Raw genomic sequence first — 10,000 nt, 5'->3', positions numbered from 1 at the left:
GTTACATTCGAGTATATTCTTGTTTCATTCAGTTCGTGGAACGACCCGTTTCGAAGCTGACGCTTGACATCCTTTAGTGTGGGTCTACCGCGAAAAGCGTATGCCATTCTTTGTATGTGCTTTGAGCGCCCCAAGAAGAAATCGATTAAGCCAACGCAATGCCGATCTTCAGTAATCCAAACAACGCATCACAGAGCTCTTCATGATCTTGGATTACGTGGTTTGCTTTAAATAACCAAAGTAAACAGCGCCACGTGGCTTCTATTCTGCATTACCCAATCAAAACACTGCCACGTGCTTTCTATTGTGCATTGCCCAATCAAACACGGCCACGTTTTTGTATTGTGCATTTTGCTGCTCAGGAAAAAAAACCCTGAAATCTAACGTCTTTTATAACTCGAGCCCCTACGGGGCCCGAGTAAAAAACCTATCATAATATATAGATGGAAAAGAGAAATCGAGGAAGACCAAAGATATACACCAATGAAGAGATAAAAAATCACAGAACAAGATACATGCTAAAAAAAGAATGGCATTGTGACATCTGTAATACGGGACGTAATTACACACTTAATGGAAAGCATTGTCATTTAAAATCACAAAAACACAAAAGCAATGTTGAAATACAATCTTTGAAAGAAAAAATCGATAAAATGAAACAATCGATGTAATTGAATGATATAGTTCAAAAGATCCATTGATTGGACCATTTGAATTGACAACATTTAAACGCATAATATGAAAGACACTTAAAAGAAAAAACTATAGTATATATATGGTAAAAAATATTATCTCATATAATAGTATGAATAAGAGTGATCTAAAAAAATTGAGCAAATCTCAGCTTATCAAATTGCTATTGAAGCAAGAGAAAAAGAAACCTGAAATCATTATAGTAGATGATACTAAACCAGTTCCAACACCTCGCAAGAGCGTCAACCAGATGGTGAATGATTATGAAAACAATATAATTTTACCCCCACCAGAGTTCAGAGACAGACCAGTTCCATTACCAAGAACTAAAAAACCAGTACCATTGCCAAGGACCAAAATAGAGCAAACAGATAAAGCACTGAATGGCTTCACTGAGTCATACAAAATAAATATCAAAAACAAAAAGGACCAACTGCTACAACTACAAAACACAAGAAAGGCTATTGAATATCATATCATGAATGTGCTAAAATCTATGAAAGGATTAAAATCTGTTGAAACTCTCAAAGTAACATTTGCAAAAATGGCAGATGGACAAATAGTGTATAAGTCCGCCTATTTCAACAGTCAAGTTCAAACAATCATAAATAACACAGAAATTGCTAAATCATTACAATTATCAAAACAAAATATTTTGAACCAGATAGCAATCTGGATTTCTGAGGGATCAGGTTGGACCATTGAATCCGTTGACAATCATTATCTTAATATTGTGAAATACAAACCGATGAAAGGCTCATCATATATCAAACTTCCACAAGAACTAAGAAACAGTACAAAGGGATTGATCAACATGAAAAATGAGGATAATGAATGCTTCAGATGGTGTCATATCCAACATTTAAACCCTCAAGATAAATATTCACAGAGAATCAAAAAAATCGACAAACAATACATTGAAAATTTGGATCATTCAGGAATTGAATTCCCTGTGACTGTGAAACAGTACAACAAAATAGAAAAGCAAAATGAAATCAACATCAATGTTTTCGGTTATGAAAACAAACAACCATACCCGATTTATGTTTCAAAAGAAAAGCATGAAGACCACATGAATTTATTGTTAATGACAGAAAAAGAAAACAAGCACTATGTTCTTATCAAAGATTTCAATAAGTTCATGTACCATCAGACAAAGCACAAAGAGAGAAAACATTTCTGCATGCATTGTCTTCAGTGTTTCAGTTCTAAAAAAGTATTGATCAATCACAAAGAAAAGTGTATTCAAGTGAATGGCACACAAGCGATTAAAATGCCAACAAAAGACAGCAACCTATTAAAATTCAATAATTTCCATAAACAGTTGGCTGTTCCATTTGTAATTTATGCAGACTTTGAAGCTATAACTGAAAAAATTCATGGATGTCAACCAAACAATGACAAATCATTTACTGAAGCTTATCAGAAGCATACAGAATGTGGTTATGGATACAAGGTTGTGTGTTGTTATGACGATAAATACACAAAACCAGTACAAATTTACAGAGGAAAAAAAGCTGTGTATAAATTCATGGAAGCTATGATAAATGAAGTCAAATATTGCATAAAAATGATCAAAAAAGAATTCCACAAACCATTGAAAATGACAAACGATGATGGGGACAAATTTCAAAAAGCAAAGGAATGTCATATATGTGAAAAAGAATATAATAAAACCGATGTAATAGTCAGAGACCACTGTCATATCTACAGGAAAATACAGAGGATCCGCTCATCAAGACTGTCATCTTAATTTTCGAATAACTGATAAAATTCCTGTCATATTCCATAATCTCCGTGGGTATGACAGCCATTTTATAATGCAAGAGATTGGTGAAATAGTCAAGAATCATACATATACAAATAAAAAAGGTGCAAAATGTCAAATGAACATCAATGCAATACCAAACAATATGGAAAAATATATGGCTTTCATGCTTGGTAATAATCTGACTTTCGTTGACAGTTTCCAATTCATGAGTTCTGGTTTGGAAAAACCTGTCAGTAATCTACCAAAAGAATCATTGAAATATACTTCTCAAAAATTCAAAGATGAAAAGCTCGATTTAATGGCCAAAAGGGAGTCTACCCATATGACTTCATAGATAGTTTTGAAAAATTCAATGAAAAACTTCCAAAAAAAGAAGACTTTTACAGCATATTAAATGATGAACATATATCTGATGAAGATTATAAACATGCTCAAAATGTATGGAACACTTTTAATCTGAAAAATATGGGTGAGTACCATAACTTATATCTCAAATCAGACATCCTTGTGTTAGCAGATGTTTTTGAAAACTTTCGAAAGACCTGTCTGCAATACTATAAACTGGACCCTTGCCATTATTTCACCAGTCCTGGGCTTTCCTGGGATGCTATGCTAAAAATGACTGATATCAAATTAGAGCTTATGACAGATGTTGATATGTTTCAATTCATCGAAAAGGGATGCGTGGTGGAATAAGTTACATTGCCAACCGGTATGGAAAAGCAAACAATAAATACATGATAACATACGATGAGAAGGCGCCCTCAAAGTATATCATGTATCTTGATGTCAACGATCTGTATGGTTGGGCGATGAGTCTATACCTTCCAACAGGCGGATTCAGATGGATGACAGAAAAACGGATAAATAACACAAATTTAGCCAAGTATAAAGAATATAGACCTAGCATATCCAGAAGAACTACATGACCTTCATAATGACTACCCACTAGGACCGGAAAAGACCAAAGTATGTGAAAATATGTTGTCTGGGTATTGTAAAAACATCGCGAAGAAATATAAAATTTCAACTGGTTTAGTTCACCATGATTAAAACAGTATATCGATTTCAATACACAGAAGAGAACAGATGCAAAGAATGCTTTTGAGAAATACTTCTTCAAGCTTATGAACAACAGTGTATTCGGAAAAACAATGGAAAACATCAGAAAACGAGTAGATGTCAGATTAGTAACTGATGAAAAGAAACTATTGAAAATGGCTGCTAAACCAACATATGTTAGCAGTAAGATATTCAATGAAAATCTAGTGGCAGTGCGTAAGATTAAAGAAACACTTACCCTAAACAGGCCGGCATATGTGGGTATGTGCATCTTGGATCTGAGCAAGACATTAATGTATGATTTTCATTATAATCATATCAAACAAAAATACGGTAGCGAAGCGAAATTATTATTCACAGACCCAGACAGCTTGACCTATGAAATTGAAGCTGATGATGTCTACTCAGACTTCTGGAAAGATAAAAATAGATTTGATAACAGTGATTATTCACAAGATTCTTCATATTTTGACAAGACAAATAAAAAAGTAATTGGTAAATTCAAAGATGAGGCGGCAGGTATACCAATCACTGAATTTGTAGGTTTACGATTGAAAATGTATAGTTATATGAAAGACAACCAGAAAGGAGGAAAGACTGCTAAGGGAATCAAGAAGAATATCATCAGAAATAATGTCAAACATGAAAACTATAAAGAAACACTATTCGAAAACAAACAGATGTACCATAAGATGAAAACAATAAGAAGTCAAAATCATGAACTAGGAAGTTACTAAATAAATAAAGTATCACTCAGTTGTTTCGACGACAAAAGATATATTTTAGAAGATGGGGTAATCAGTTACGCATACGGACATTATAATATCAAACATTAGTTGCGTGACATCAAGGCACTTTCCCGTGATTTTTTACCAATCACAAACTTCATATTTTTACTTCACAATTGTGACATTTTCAGTGAAACTTTTCAACTTTGTGAAATAATTTTGTGAAGAGGTGATGCATAAAGTGAGTTTAAATATTCACATTATCGGTAAAACAGGTGGTCTATGATGTCATACAACAGGGACTTTACCTCAGTCTGATTCATCGGACTTATTAGCATGTTAATAAGATTGTTTTAAAAGCAAGGTTTGTCATCCAGATTGTTTTAGGCCGGCACAGCTGTGCCGTGACGTCATAACGTTTTTTGTTAATAACCGTACGGTACTGTTGAAACAAATTGAGTGATTGCTTTACCTGATAATTCGTCAGTTAATTCACCTAATTGGTTAGCCATTATATGGAAAGTAGTATGAGGTTGGGTTTGGTATCAGCCCATTGGAAATGGGCTGGTACCCCCAACCCCTATACTACTTACCCTTATGCTAATAATATTTTAGTGCAGCGTTTAGTGTTATAGTAAATAGCCTGAGTTACCTTAGGAGCGTACGAATTCTCGAGAACAGTCCGCATTGCCAATTGTTCACAATCGATGTCAGTTAATTGATCCGGAGGGTGTAAAGTGCAGATTGCATGTTGCAGGTTAGGGTTGCGGGTCATTGTTTTACTATAATAACTGAAACAACCCAAACCTTTACAAAAATGCTAACCTTAGGCTAACATTGTTTTTTAACCCTTTTAGGTACAAAAATGAAAGTGCATTTGGACCTTAGCCTTCTAAGATTAATACTACATCTCATTCCAGTCTTTAATTTTGGTTCTTTCAGTAAAACCTTTTATTTGATCTGAGCCAAGTCCTCTTTTTTTTAACAAAGGAGAATATAAAACAATCATATTGATTGCAACCAACACACATTTATTTCCAACTCATCGAAATAAAAATATCTTGAACGAAATTGTAATTATATATACTAGCTACATAAAATTGGTTGACGGTTCACAGACTACCTCAATTTTAGAACTATCATGACATTATAAACTCTACTAATTGCTATCTTCATGTGAAAACACTTTTTTAAAATTTTTATTACGATCTCGGTACAATGGTGAATTTTCTTTATCAAAGCTCGATCAAAAATGCGTGTTTCTCAACTGCACTTGATCATTAAAAGCCTTCATTATTCGGTGAGAATCGTTTAACTTAGTCTAAAAAATTTTGATCTCTCATTATATTTTTCGCTTTTTCTGTACTTTTGTTTTAGATTTTTTCCATTGTTTTCTTTTAAACTAGCAATTACGCAGTCATCCATTTGTATTTGAAATTGATCGGCGCTCTGAGTCATTTGCGGACTCCTATAGGACAATTAGTATTACTATTTATCTGCTCATATCTAAATAGAATCGAAACAAAGTCTTGATCAGCCAATGCTAGGGACAAATCTGCAGTAACAGCTTAAGATCTATTGATTGTATTGTACTTGTTTAATTCAAATTTTGTGCTGTTCCTGAGTGTACTTTTAAAAGTAATGTTAAGATTAATTAGTATTACGTTACTTAGTTTTAAATTAGTTTTCATATACATTGCGTTTTATGTTGTCATTTATAGATACCTTTCTAACAATAACATAAGTCAAGTCCCAGAAAACGTTTTCTCAGGACTCACCAGTCTATCTCAGCTGTAAGTATATTGCACAAATACACTTTCAAAATATGAAACAACTATGCGCATCACTACTCTGCAAATATTTGTGTGACGTTGTTGCAAAGTGACTCAGACAACTGAGTTTAAAATATAGATACAGCAATTAACCCTTTTAGGTAAAAAATGAAAGTGCATTTGGACCTTTGCCTTCTAAGATTAATACCACATCTCATTCCAGTCTTTAATTTTGGTTCTTTCAGTAAAACATTTTATTTGATCTGAGCCAAGTCCTCTTTTTTTTTAAAAGGAGCACATAAAACAATCATATTGATTGCAATCGAAACACATTGATTTTCAACTCATCGAAATGACAATATCTTGAACGAAATTGTATTTAATATACTAGCTACATAAAATTGGTTGACGGTTCACAGACTACCTCAACTTTAGAACTATCATGACATTACAAACTCTACTAATTGCCATTTTCATGTGAGAACACTTGTTTTAAATTTTTATTACGATCTCGGTACAATGGTGAATTTTCTTTATCAAAGCTCGATCAAAAATGCGTGTTTCTGAACTGTACTTGGTCATTAAAAGCCTTCATTATTCGGTGAGAATCGTTTACCTTAGTCTAAATAATTTTGATCTCTCATTAATTTTCTCGCTTTTTCTGTGCTTTTGATTTAGATTTTTCCCATTGTTTTCTTTTAAACTAGCATTTACGCAGTCATCCATTTGTGTTTGAAATTGATCGGCGCTCTGAGTCATTCTCGGACTCCTAGAGGACAATTGGTATTACTATTTATCTGCTCATATCTAAATAGAATCGAAACAAAGCCTTGATCAGCCAATGCTGGGGACAAATCTGCCGTAACAGCTTAAGATCTATTGATTGCAATGTACTTGTTTAATTCAAATTTTGTGCTGTTTCTGAGTGTACTTTTAAAAGTAAAACTTTTAAAAGTAATGTTAAGATAAATTAGTACTACGTTACTTAGTTTTAAATTAGTTTTCATATACATTGCGTTTTATGTTGTCATTTATAGATACCTTTCTAACAATAACATAAGTCAACTCCCAGAAAACGTTTTCTCAGGACTCACCAGTCTATCTCAGCTGTAAGTATTTTGCCACAAATACAATTTCAAAATATGAAACAACTATGCGCATCACTACTCTGCAAATATTTGTGTGACGTTAATGCAAAGTGACTCAGACAACTGAGTTTAAAATATAGATACAGCAATTAACCATTTTAGGTAAAAAATGAAAGTGCATTTGGACCTTAGCCTTCTAAGACTAATACTACATCTCATTCCAGTCTTTAATTTTGGTTCTTTCAGTAAAACATTTTATTTGATCTGAGCCAAGTCCTCTTTTTTTAATAAAGGAGCACATAAAACAATCATATTGATTGCAACCGACACACATTTATTTTCAACTCATCGAAATGACAATATCTTGAACGAAATTGTAATTATATATACTAGCTACATAAAATTGGTTGACGGTTCACAGACTACCTCAATTTTAGAACTATCATGACATTATAAACTCTACTAATTGTTATTTCCATGTGAGAACACTTTTTTAAAATTTTTATTATGATCTCGGTACAATGGTGAATTTTCTTCATCAAAGCTCGATCAAAAATGCGTGTTTCTAAACTGTATTTGGTCATTAACAGCCTTCATTATTCGGTGAGAATCGTTTACCTTAGTCTAAATAATTTGATCTCTCATTAATTTTCTCGCTTTTTCTGTGTTTTTGTTTTAGATTTTTCGCATTGTTTTCTTTCAAACTAGCAAGTCCACAGTCATCCATTTGTGTTTGAAATTGATCGCTCTGAGTCGTTCGCAGACTCCTATAGGACAATTAGTATTACTATTTATCTGCTCATATCTAAATAGAATCGAAACAAAGCCTCGATCAGCCAATGCTAAGAACAAATCTGCAGTAACAGCTAAATATCTATTGATTACATGTACTGGTTTAATTCAAATTTTGTGCTGTTCCTGAGTGTACTTTTAAAAGTAATGTTAAGATAAATTAGTACTACGTTACTTAGTTTTAAATTAGTTTTCATATACATTGCGTTTTATGTTGTCATTTATAGATACCTTTCTAACAATAACATAAGTCAACTCCCAGAAAACGTTTTCTCAGGACTCACCAGTCTATCTCAGCTGTAAGTATATTGCCACAAATACACTTTCAAAATATGAAACAACTATGCGCATCACTACTCTGCAAATATTTGTGTGACTTTGTTGCAAAGTGACTCAGACAACTGAGTTTAAAAAGTCGATACAGCAATTAACTCTTTTAGGTGAAAAATGAAAGTGCATTTGGACCTTAGCCTTCTAAGATTAATACTACATCTCATTCCAGTCTTTAATTTTGGTTCTTTCAGTAAAACCTTTTATTTGATCTGAGCCAAGTCCTCTTTTTTTTAACAAAGGAGAATATAAAACAATCATATTGATTGCAACCAACACACATTTATTTCCAACTCATCGAAATAAAAATATCTTGAACGAAATTGTAATTATATATACTAGCTACATAAAATTGGTTGACAGTTCGCAGACTACCTCAATTTTAGAACTATCATGACATTATAAACTCTACTAATTGCTTTTTTCATGTGAGAACACTTTTTTAAATTTTTTTTACGATCTCCGTACAATGGTGAATTTTCTTTATCAAAGCTCCATGAAAAATGCGTGTTTCTGAACTGTATTTGGTCATTAATAGCCTTCATTATTCGGTGAGAATCGTTTACCTTAGTCTAAATAATTTTGATCTCTCATTATATTTTTCGCTTTTTCTGTACTTTTGTTTTAGATTTTTTCCATTGTTTTCTTTTAAACTAGCATTTACGCAGTCATCCATTTGTGTTTGAAATTAATCGGCGCTCTGAGTCATTCGCGGACTCCTATAGGACAATTAGTATTACTATTTATCTGCTCATATCTAAATAGAATAGAAACAAAGCCTTGATCAGCCAATGCTAGGGACAAATCTGCAGTAACAGCTTAAGATCTATTGATTGCATTGTACTTGTTTAATTCAAATTTTGTGCTGTTCCTGAGTGTACTTTTAAAAGTAATGTTAAGATTAATTAGTATTACGTTACTTAGTTTTAAATTAGTTTTCATATACATTGCGTTTTATGTTGTCATTTATAGATACCTTTCTAACAATAACATAAGTCAAGTCCCAGAAAACGTTTTCTCAGGACTCACCAGTCTATCTCAGCTGTAAGTATATTGCACAAATACACTTTCAAAATATGAAACAACTATGCGCATCACTACTCTGCAAATATTTGTGTGACGTTGTTGCAAAGTGACTCAGACAACTGAGTTTAAAATATAGATACAGCAATTAACCCTTTTAGGTAAAAAATGAAAGTGCATTTGGACCTTTGCCTTCTAAGATTAATACCACATCTCATTCCAGTCTTTAATTTTGGTTCTTTCAGTAAAACCTTTTATTTGATCTGAGCCAAGTGCTCTTTTTTTTAGCAAAGGAGCACATAAAACAATCATATTGATGGCAACCGACACATTTATTTTCAACTCATCGAAATGACAATATCTTGAACGAAATTGTATTTAATATACTAGCTACATAAAATTGGTTGACGGTTCACAGACTACCTCAATTTTAGAACTATCATGACATTATAAACTCTACTAATTGCTATTTTCATGTGAGAACACTTTTTTTAAATTTTTATTACGATCTCGGTACAATGGTGAATTTTCTTTATCAAAGCTCGATCAAAAATGCGTGTTTCTGAACTGTACTTGGTCATTAAAAGCCTTCATTATTCGGTGAGAATCGTTTACCTTAGTCTAAATAATTTTGATCTCTCATTAATTTTCTCGCTTTTTCTGTGCTTTTGTTTTAGATTTTTCCCATTGTTTTCTTTTAAACTAGCATTTACGCAGTCATCCATTTGTGTTTGAAATTGA

The sequence above is a fragment of the Montipora capricornis genome, chromosome 4 (assembly GCF_036669925.1).
Source record: "Montipora capricornis isolate CH-2021 chromosome 4, ASM3666992v2, whole genome shotgun sequence".
In the NCBI taxonomy this organism is placed as follows: Eukaryota; Metazoa; Cnidaria; class Anthozoa; order Scleractinia; family Acroporidae; genus Montipora; species Montipora capricornis.
Note: the sequence above shows the minus strand (reverse complement) of the source record.